Genomic DNA, 12,289 nt, shown 5'->3' on the forward strand with positions numbered 1-12,289 from the left:
AAACAAAAAAATCATGAATGAAGTTTGTATGATTTTTATTAGAATCCACATAAATATGAAACTAAAATATAAAAAAATTCTTTTAAGGCAAACTGCTGCACAAAATCCCACAAAAACCTGAAAATATAAACAATATTCGTTGGTGAATGGGATGAAGAAAAGAAATTGAATGAAATTGAAAAATTAAAGGAAATACTTAATTATTGCCAAAATCTTGGTATGAAAGATCCTGTTTAAGAGTTGTCTTTCTTTATATTACATGGTCTCAAATATCTTGGGATCAATTTTTTAATTAATAAAAATCACGAAGAAAAATTAAAAAAGGAACAAGTTTATGCTAAATATGTAGATATAAGATAAGTAGTGCTTATGATAATGTTTGAAGCTGAAAAATCATATTAATGATGAATGCATTATATATATTTAACTCTTCAGAACAAAATATTAGTAGTTAATTATATTATAAATTGCCTTTTACTTTTTTATATACAATAGCAATTATAAACAACAACCATACGCATATTAATACATACATTAGATGTCCATAGTGATACACATGCATGTGTGGAAATGAAAAACATGCTCCTTTTCAGAATTCTGTCTTTCCCTCATTTGGCTTGCAAATCCGGGCTTCCACTGCTATTGCTACCTAGTTGTATCTATTTTAATCAAAATACATTAGTTTAATGTCAAAGTTTCAGTGAAAGTCTTTTACTGCAAATGTTTTTTTTTAATTTGGGAAGTTAGGATCAATTCAAGAGATCGTACTACGGTACTTTCGTTTTAAATTCATCATACATATATAGTTTAAATGAAAATTTGACATCTGCTTACCTATATCGATAATCCGCCACATATGTATGATCGTCTGTTGCAGATGACATGACAAAAATGTGTTGCCAATAGCAGCAGAGCAGGGAAACGGTATATTATTTAGATTCCACGTTTTCCGTACAAAACAGCTGATAATCAATGTTAGTTAAAAGCTTTAAACAGGAAGAAAATTGACATATTTTCTAAGCGTTTCGGTGATTTCATTCCTATCTCACCTCCTTAGTTAGAAGAGTTCAATTAAACGGTGTATAGCTATTTTGTACCACGACATAATGTTATCAATCCGGAACACAATGGCGTTTCGAACGGAAGTCAGACATGTTTTGACGATGTAGCCTTCCACCTTAAAATCTCGCTCGTTTGTTTACCGATTGTTTTGAAATTTTCAGGTCTGATAACATGCCGCGCGATGTTGTTGCATATTTTAGTTGATGAAAATCTTCATCCGGTTTTGAGTTATTTCCCTTTTTGTAACATTGAACGACCTCTTTTGTCCGATGGGTTTAGCTTTAACGATGACTAGCAGAGTCTCAAAGAAGGACTGCTGATACAATCAATTTGTGCGAGACATATTTTATTAATTTTGTAATTTAAATGCAAATAAAAGGTGTATTATAGATGTTGAAACAAAAGTTAGAAAAAAATGCAAAACAATTCGCATTTTTTCCGTTTTAGTTTTTTTCCTGATAAAAATTTGTTATAAGATGTATTTTAAAAATTCTTGGTCTTACCGAGACCTTTCATTCGGAATACAGAAAAAAGGGGCTGCCCCTTTAAGTAGGGAGTTAGAGGCGTCCAAAGTTTTTTGTCAATAACTTGTAAAGGAATACAAATTTCTAATGCATTATTGAAGCAAAGATATACAGAAATAAATTCCAAATCCTTCCGTACTTTTTAATTTGTTTTCGTAATTTATAGTCAGTATTTGCAGAAACAATTGTTGTCAGTTTGGTCCATTTTTGTGGGGATGTGCACATTTAGGAGGTTATAAAAGGGCTTCATGTAATGCACTAACTGATAGATGCAGCGCGTAAAGATGATTCCACATAAAATTCCCAAATGTTTTTATTCAAATGTACATTTTCATTTCATAAAGATGAACCTCTTTGACTTTATTTTTGTTGTTTGTTTCATAACTGTGCCCCTTTCTATATTTAGATGCATTACGAGACTCTGGTAACCGATCGATAGTAGAGCCGCTAGCTGTATTCAGGCCGTCGCCCAGACGACAGTGCATGTGCTTGTAGAGCTGGACGTACACATGTTTAACGCCCAACTGTTTTACGGTAAAGGAGACATATTGAATTGTTTCATTACCGGGAGATGTGTTAATAAAATGGTTGCAGTGCATGGTAATTATAACCCCGCAAACGAAGTTTGGGGGGGGGGGGGGGTATATATGAATCACCTTGTCCGTCCGTCCGTCTGTCTGTTCAATTCGTGTCCGGTCCATATCTTTGGAGAAACATTGGAAGTTCTTACTTCACACAATGATTGCTTATGACCTAAGGGTGTGTCATGACCTTGACACAATGTCGTTTGGTCAAGGTCACTGGCAGAAAAGATGCAAAATTATTGTCCGGTCCATATCTTTCTTATGGAGAAGCATTGGAAGTTCTTACTTCAAACAAAGATTTCTTATGACCTAAGGTGTGTCGTGACCTTGACCCAAGGTCATTTAGGCAATGTCAAGGTCACTGGCAGAAAAAGTGCAAAATTCGTGTCCGGTCCATATCTTTTTAATGGAGAAACATTGGAAGTTCTTACTTAACACAAAGATTGCTTATGACCTAAGGGTGTGTCATGACCTTGACCAAGGTCATTCGGACAAGGTCAAGGTCACTGGAAGAAAAAATGCAAAATTCGTGTCCGGTCCATATCTTTCTTATGGAGAAGCATTGGAAGTTCTTACTTCACACAAAGATTGCTTATGACCTCAGGGTGTGTCATGACCTTGACCAAAGGTCGTTTTGGCAAGGCCAAGGTCACTGGCAGAAAAGTGCAAATTTATGTCCAGTCCGTGTCTTCCTAATGGACAAATATTGGAAGTTCTTAATTCACATCAAGATTGCTTATAACCTTAAGGTGTGTAATGACCTTGACCCAAGGTCAATTTAGGAAGTTCAAGGTCATTGTTTTGCAAAAAATTGGGCTCACTATACCAATAATTCAAAATGTTTATATTAAATGGCTGCTTGACATGTGGAATTTTGTTGATTCGAGTCATGTTTGTTAACATAAGGATGCAAATGCCCTCATGCATTAATAGTTAACTTCAACTCAAATGAAATTTAAAGAATAGAAATTGGTCTGTGTACTCATATTAGCATTAACAGTTGTTATGTATAGAAAATGGACGGTGAAATAGATTAATCCAATATTTTCTATCATAGGAAAAGAAATGGCTTATGATTTTTTCTTAGAGGGGAGTATCAATTGTGAGCTTGCTCACAGTACCTCTAGTAAAACTCAACTTTTCTACAATACAAGGCCGTCATATAAAGCACAATGTGTATTACTGACATGACAAATGCACGCTGGCAATTTAAACGAACACGGGATTGCTTCCGATAGAACATTTCTTATAAAGCAAAACAAAATACTCATTTACGATGAAGATATTATCATCGTGGAGATGATTTTAAAAAGTGAACTTAATATTCGTATACGATAATATTTGAATTTTCATTTGTCAGACTTACACTATTGAGTTGACCCCATATTGATCCTGTAACAATTTCGTATTAAATTTGTGTATTACATGTATAAGTAAGTGTAGAGACTTATCATTTTTATATGAGTTATAATAGGAAGGAAGGGGTCTTTTATGGAACGCCATCGCTGCCTTATAGCATAAAACTATAGGTACATTATGTCAAATTATGTCAAATTATCATTACATTATGTCAAAGTTCATTACGTGGTGTTAATATATCTTTAGATTTGGTCAAATCATTATTACATGATGTCAAACGCACGTTAGGTGAAGTTAACATGTCCTTACATGATGTAAACTTTTTACGTTAGGATGTAAAATCATTCTTACGTTATGTCAACAATGTACAACCAAAGGTCAATACACCATGACATTATTTCGACACTGTATTACATGGGGGAAATGTATCCTTACATTATGTCAACATTTTATAACATGTTATCACTATAATTTTACATTTTGTCAACACCTTTATACATGGTGTTAACACATCCTTTCATTATGTCATTGCTTTATCACTTTATGTCAAAAGTACATTACTTGATATAAAAATGTTTTGACTTTTTGTCTAAACTTCATTACGTGAGTTTTTACATTAGGCCAATTCTCTATTCCGTGATGTATACGCTCCATTACTTTTAGTCGAAACATCATTCCGTTATGCAAACACGAAATACTTGGCCTTTATATATTTGTAATGTTTTAAATTAAAAATTTACAACATAACATAAACATGGAAATGATACGCCGATTTACCCAAATGGACCCAGAAAAACCCAAACAGTAGATACTAGTAAGAAGCAGTGATTAAATCATTATAAGAAGGAAAATATATATAGGCCTACGTATGCTCTTCTGAAAGCTGTGACTTATTTGCTGACAATTTAATTTCCCAAAAGCGAATGAACATCTACGTATATAAACATTGAATTTATAGTTTACTGATAAACCTTAGTAATAAGAATAAGACTTAATTAAAATGCAAGTTTTCTCGTGCTCATTGGCCCTTGAATACTTAAAATGAAATAGATATTGAATTTAAAATTAACCCCTTCATTCTTCTTTTTTAATTAAAAATTTTATTTTTGATTTATACTTTTATTATTGTTTCGATGGGGATGTGTTCCTAACGAATACTGAATAAAGGAGCGGAATTCATACTGCATGAAGTTTATTAAATGACGCAGTGTCAAGACGCAATATTTTGACAATGATAATTCAACACACACGCACGTTCTCATCAACTTGCACCTCGCATTCCGTCATATACGTGAAACTGTAATTAAACAAAGAATATAACTAATATCGTGCATTAATATAAACGCTACTGAATTATATAATAATAAAATTTCATGTTAATACATCTATATATCTCTACATACCTCCTTGTGCCCACTTATAAACATCTCTTTCGCACTCTGTAGCTTAGATTTTTTCCAAAAAGGTAAAAAAAACTTCTCTTCGGAACAATAAGATTACCCTTTGCCTTACAGCTTACAAAATAATTGATAGTCTTAATTATCAGAATAACAGGATGGCACAAACCAGTTATTTTCATCACTCCAGTTCTGAAAAAAAAATCGACATTTTCTGAACCTGGATTCCAAAACAAGGAATCAAATCTTTCCAACTTTTTATAATAGAAATTTGTAGGGCGATCTATTGTTTGCGGACCCCATAGAAATTTGTAGGGCGATCTATTGTTTGCGGACCCCATTGAAATTTGTAGGGCGATCTATTGTTTGCAGACCCCATAGAAATGTGTAGGGCGATCTATTGTTTTCGGACCCCATAATCCATCCATGAATCGGAAAAATTCCTTAGTCACACCCCAATCTCCATAGTCTGTGATATTGCTCATATAATCAGCTTTGATATTTTTTTGTCTTGGAATCCATTGAATATCATTATTAATACCTTTCTGAATACATGCAGAGAAAATATTAATGGCTAACTCTTGTAGTTCCAATTTCATACTCCCACATTGCACTATTTTTACACATGCTTGATTATTTGTGAACCACTTAATAGTCTTTGATGCAAATCTGTCTTGAAAACATTTCACAGTTTGTTCAATGACTCTTTATTCACGCCACGTTGAACTTTTCTTAGCCTCATGCTCTTTCCACATTACCTGCAAAACATCTTGATTTACATTAATAGTATAAGACCCAGCTGCAACATTACTTGCATAAGAATAAACAACATCTTTCTCAAAAAACACTACATATTTTTTGTTAGAAACAAAAACATTCAATAGCCAAAAATTCAATTCTTTCAATATGTGTTCGATTTTATCTGAACTGGGAACACTATCCCAAGACAACCTTGTAACTATTTTCATTTAACAAGAGCGTGTCATAATTCTACAACCATTCCCGAAGACGGGAGAGAGTGAAATAATATTTACCTGTTACCTAAGATAGCAAGGGACAGTTTCGAATAAAGTACCCGTCAATATTTTTGAAAAATTGAGAGTTGCTGTACTTGAAGGCTTATGAGTGTTGCTAAAATTCATGAAATGATTTTTAATGATTATCATTAGTTAGAGGGGTGTCTGTTGTTGAAATTGATATGCAATATGTAGGCCCCTGATGTTAGGTACATGAGAATCAGAAGTAAAATGCGAAACCTGCGGCTATGACTGTTGTGCTGACTTTACACAGTGAAATTGGAAGGAGGTAAAATAACAAGAAAAGTAGGTGGATGGGACATTGTAAACTATACACCGGTAAGTTTCTGACATGTGATAGTGCAACATGCACGCGGTACGGAAGGTCAACCCTCTGCAGGGAATTAGCTGGGGGAGGTCTAAAAAGCTGAAAAATCATTAAAAATTAGCAAAATATGAAACGGTCAAAATCTCATAAAAACCAGTATGTAGAGAATTTTACAGGTTTTGACTAATAATTTTCTTCAGAAAATGGTGATTGGCCTTATAAAGAGTGAATTAAAGGTATTTGTGCTGAATGGGAACTGAGGAAATTCTAGTTACAGAGTTCCGAAGACATGCATCCCTTGGCTACAATGAATTGTATAAAAAAAACTGTCCCCTGCCACCTTAGCAAGTTGTCTCGCCGTAACTTTAGGCATTAATTTTAACAAGAGTCGATCAAATTCCACACTAAACACAACAATTCTAACTACTGAACTGGTTGAAGAACAGACTTTTCGATATTAACTAGAAAACCAGCCTTGTCCTACGTATCTTGTACGAATTTTGAAACATTTTCACACTGATTTTTTTTTAATTTGACAACACTAAACCATCATCTTAGTTCAAAACAATGTCTATACAATTTTCTCTAAAGTAATTAACAATAGGGCGAAAGCATTTAGTAAATACATCCGGCGCTTGCACCAAGTCCAAATGGTAAAACCGTTACCAGTAAAGCTTGTCCATCCATGAAAAATCTAAACATGTCAGGGACTTTGTAGAAATATCAATGTGATGGTAACCTGAACGTAAATCAAACTTGATACAAAAACAATCTTGTCAGAAGTATTCTAAAGCTTTTTTCCAGTCTTCAAATTTAATGCATTCTTTTTTAATGTAAGTATTCAGAGTGCTCAAATCCAAAATTAAACGTTTTTAACCGGGTTTTCCAACGGAAAAATCCGGTTTTTAAAATGGTGATAATTTATGAAAAAAAAAATACCAGCTTTTGAACTTCGTCATTTTTTGGCAAAATATTGCATATAGGGTACCCTTATTGTACGGATAACTCCTCCTACAGTTTTCAAGATAGGAAGTTGTTCTTTTGTTCATTAATTGTACATATATTAGACGTGTGCACATTGCTAGGATTTTGATATACTTTATTTTTACACATCTGGGTTTTTTTCTGGTCTTGTTTTGTTTTGTTTTTATACCCCTGCTCCGAAGGATATGCTATAAATTTTTACACAGTGTTTGTGAAGGCATGCCATATCGTGGGATGTATTTTTGTACCAATCGGACGTCAACTTCCTGTTAAATGACGACATAACTTATTTTTTAACCAAAATTTTCAAACAAATTTTCGTCAAAGATTTCTCAGCAAATATTTATCGCAGATGCTTGAAATTTTTATACAGCGTTTGTTAAGGCATGCCATATCGTGGGATATATTTTTGTACCAATCGGGCGTCAACTTCCTGTTAAATGACGACTTTGTTTATTTTTAGCCAAAATTTTCTAACAAATTTTTGTCAAAAAATTCTCAGCAACTGTTTATCGCAGATGCTTGAATTTTTTACAGTCTTTGAGAGTATTTGTATAGGCATGCTATATTGTTGGATATATTTTTGTATCAATCGGACGTCAACTTCCTGTTAAATGAGTACTTTGTTTATTTTAGCCAAAATTTTCAAACAAATTTTCCTCAAAGATTTCTCAGCAGCTATTTATCGCAGATGCTTGAAATTTTAACACACTATTTGTTTAGGCATGCTATATTGTGGGATATATTTCTGTACCAATCGGATGCCAGCTTTCTGTTAGGTGTCGACTTTGCTTATTTTGCATATTCACATCAGAGCGGGGGTATCACTAGTGAGCATTGGCTCACAGATATCTTGTTTATCCTAAAATTTCTTTATGAGTTAAAGTATATTTGGGAGTTGATTTAATAAATTCCCCTGTGCAGCTACACTGGCAAATGGGAAGGGAAACAATGTTTGGCCCTAAGCACAAGCCATCTCCGCTGACAAGACTTCACACCTTTCAGTACTTAAAAAAATTAAATAATCGATAAATTCGGAGTATTGTATTCAGAATCATTGTTTTTCACGAAGAGTTAGTTATAAATACCTTGAAAATAGTTTGGTTTTAAACTTTTCAGTACAAAGAAGCATATTATCTAGCTAGCTTTACTGGCATCAGAGCCAGAATGCTCTAATTAATGGTTAAAACCATTTAACATTAAAAATGAAATTGAACAAGTATATAGACAAATCTAAAGTGTAAAATAAGTACATATAATATTGTTAAAGTATTTTATAAAATTACACCTTACTTAGTATAAATCAAATCGAGACACCCAGGACACTACTTAGTCGATTTAAAAATATTTTGTTTTCATTGTGCATTTTCCATCTCTTTCTATGTATGTACATGTACTATTTATTCTAACGCTATAAAAATGCAATTAGATTGTTCCTTGATTAAAGAAAAAGTGTTAAAAAGGTCAGATCCTTAAAAGAAACATGATGTTTACATCAAGGACTTTCATTTACACATTTGTTTGTATGCTCGTCGATTTCTTTATAGTGTTTTCATGCTGAAAAGTCGTACTGACATGATACCGACAATAGGGTTATTAATATATAAATTTGAATTCATCTGATGAATGAAAGAATTATTTGAAATGTTTATTTGTTTGACACAATTTAGTTATCAAAACAGGTTTAGGTTGCAAATGTTATCCTGGTAATAGGCAATTCATGTCTGATTTACATCAATATATTCATAAATAATGCATACAATTACATATTTTGTGAATATGGAAACACATAAAAATGCATCTCTTTTTTTGCCATAAATGCTATCATTTTTGGTTGCAGCCAAATATTATATAAGAAGAAAGATGTACGAGTACATTGCTATATATAATTATGGTATTTGATGATGCGAGTCTTTTTGTCGACCTACCAGATATTTATTTAATAAATAACTGATATTCAAATACTGATAATATAAGCAAATAGCCATAATTCTATTAAAGATGTATATCTTAAATTCAAAAACAGTCTGTTGGAAAATAATTTTTATTAGTTCCTGAAATTCACAATTGACGGGTCTTCCTAAACTGTCCACAAGACCAGCACCAACGCAATCGATTCCAACTCCAAATATCAATACCAACATCATTTTAAATATCATTGCCTACTTCATACATTTCTGTGTCCATCTACAGTTATCCCAATCCACCTTTTCCTCCACCAAGACCACCAAAACTAATTCCTGTATATCCGCCATCTCCAATTAATTGCATTGAATCACCAGTTTCATATTGATTGTTGTCATGTCCTCCATCATCATGTTCTATATTGTCAGGCTTGGCGGTAGGGTAATCGTCAGCAAAGCAGGACACAAATAATAGACACATTACCATTAAAGCCTTCATGTTTGTGAAAGCAATCCAAGGTAATCTGAAATTTACAATAAACTCATTTTTTAATATTAGAGAGAAACACAAGAGTATCTTAATTAATTCATGACATCTGTAACTGATGGTATGGAAATATAAATAAGTATAAGAAACTTATTCTAAATAATCAGTGTATAAACTTGATGTAAAGAAATAAATCAGTTTGAAATATAGATAAATAGCCCTTCTTTGTTGCATTGGCAATTAAGTAAAGATTACCTCTTTGTTGCTTTTGTTTTATGTACATTTATAAAGGAAAAAAAGTAAATGCATCAATTATATTTCAAAAAAATATCAAAACATTTGACTTCCTTCATAAAAAATTCATAAAAAAATTACAACGTAAAAAAGACACATACAAAATTAGGTCAAAAGAGAGATTTTACGCAATACAAGTCATCACCTATCAGTTTAAAAATCCTAAAAGCTCATCCGGAATTCGCTCATGTACATGTAAATAAACCAAGTTGTTTTGGACATTGATTTAGTGTTATAAAATTGCGATTGCTGTCTAAAAGTAGATACAGTGGGATTGACGCAATCAGAAAAGTGTTTGAAGCTAGACGATGTATGTAGTAGGTTGCATGCATTCATGGAGAGTGCAACTTAATAAATTTACAAATAATATTTTTAAACACACCAGGTCTCATCGAGAGGCTGCATGAATGTGATAATATGCCACGCTACAATATTTGCATTCCCCTGCGCTTCCGTGGACATGAAGCTGAAGGGGAACTTAAAAATATTTATAGGGAAGCCCAATATATAATTGTTGGTTTTTTGTTTTGTTCTTTTTTGTTTTTGTTTTTGTTTGTTTGTTTGTTTTTTATGTTTGTTTGTTTTTTCCTTTGGAAATCATTACATTTGGATACAGTTGTTTTTAGCTCACCTGAGCTGAAAGCTCAAGTGAACTATTCTGATCACATTTTGTCTGTCGTCCGTCTGTCCGTAAACTTTTCACATTTTCAACATCTTCTCAAGAACTACTGGGCCAATTTCAACCAAACTTGGCACAAATCATTCTTAAGCAAAGGGGATTCAGAGTTGTGAAAATTTAAGGCCACACCCATTTTCAAGGGGAGATAATTAGAAATTATTTAAAAAAATTGAGACATTTTCAAAAATCTTCTTTTCAAGAACCATTAAGCCAGGAAAGCTGAAACTTTTGTGGAAGCATCCTCAGGTAGTGTAGATTCAAAGTTGTGAAATTCATGACCCCCGGGGGTAGGGTGGGGCCACAATGGGGGGTCGAAGTTTTACATAGGAATATATAGAGTAAATCTTTAAAAATCTTCTCAGAAACTAATCAGCCAGGAAAGCTGAAACTTGTGTGGAAGCATCCTCAGGTAGTGTCAATTCAAAGTTGTGAAAATCATGACCCCCGGGGGTAGGGTGGGGCGACAATGGGGGCTCGAAGTTTTACATAGGAACATATAGAGTAAATCTTTAAAAATCTTATTCTCAGAAACTAATCAGCCAGGAAAGCTGAAACTTGTGTGGAAGCATCCTCAGGTAGTGTCAATTCAAAGTTGTGAAAATCATGATCCCCGGGGGTAGGATGGGGCCACAATGGGGGGTCGTAGTTTTACATAGAATATATAGAGTAAATCTTTTAAAATCTTCTTCTCAAAAACTAATCAGCCAGGAAAGCTGAAACTTGTGTGGAAGCATCCTCAGGTATTGTCAGTTCAAAGTTGTGAAAATCATGATCCCCGGGGGTAGGATGGGGCCACAATAGGGGGTCGTAGTTTTACATAGGAATATATGGAGTAAATTTTTAAAAATCTTCTCAGAAACTAATTAGCCAGGAAAGCTGAAACTTGTGTGGAAGTATTCTCAGGTAGTGTAGATTCAAAGTTGTGAAAATCATGATCCCTGGGGGTAGGGTGGGGCCACATGGGGGAGAGGGGGTATAAGTTTTACATAGGAATATATAGAGTAAATTTTTAAAAATCTTCTCAGAAACTAATCAGCCAGATGATTCTTTATAATTGTTAAGTCTTTGGCTCTAGGACAATTCTTCGGCCTCACAAGAAGGTTCGGAGTTTGATGTAGCTTTATATCCCATAAATAAACAATTATTAAGGATCTTTTTGAAAACTGCAATACTCATCATGTGATATGACTATAAAATCATCCTGTTAGAAAATGGACTAATGATTATAAACATAAGAATATCCAGGGCGGAAAATGGATTTTATTTATACAGTAATTACATGTATTATTGTACATTGTCTGTATTATGACTCCATTAAGATGATTTTATCATACACTGTACCTATTGTTCCTCAGGTGAACGATGTGGCCCATGGGCCTCTTTTTTAACAGTTTTTCTTCTAATGATATAAACAATATGTTTAAAATTCCGTGTTATGCATTTGTGCGTCTCAATTCCTCTTTAGTCTTTCATTATGAGACCTTGAAGAATTCAAATACAAGTTTCAACATTAAAGATCAAGCTTAAAGGGTACCTGCAGCCCAGCCGATGTGCAACATATGTTAAAGAGTTTATTTACCAAAATTTAATGCAAAAAACTGCATCGAAATCGGTGCAAAAATAACGGAGTTACGCCTCTTCAAAGTGGCTATTTTTACCTGCTTTGGAAAA

At 33.4% G+C, this 12,289-nt stretch overlaps 1 long non-coding RNA gene across 1 annotated transcript; it reads right to left on the reverse strand.

Annotated features, from left to right (window-relative positions):
• LOC128160680 (uncharacterized) lies at positions 1 to 1,178 on the reverse strand. The gene is made up of 3 exons (XR_008240321.1): positions 835 to 1,178; positions 534 to 659; positions 1 to 117 (listed from the first exon to the last, which is right to left on the reverse strand). It is a non-coding gene; the product is annotated as an uncharacterized LOC128160680 (long non-coding RNA).
• Positions 1,179 to 12,289: the final 11,111 nt, after the last annotated feature.

Source organism: Crassostrea angulata, chromosome 8, assembly GCF_025612915.1.
Source record: "Crassostrea angulata isolate pt1a10 chromosome 8, ASM2561291v2, whole genome shotgun sequence".
Classification (NCBI taxonomy): Eukaryota; Metazoa; Mollusca; class Bivalvia; order Ostreida; family Ostreidae; genus Magallana; species Magallana angulata.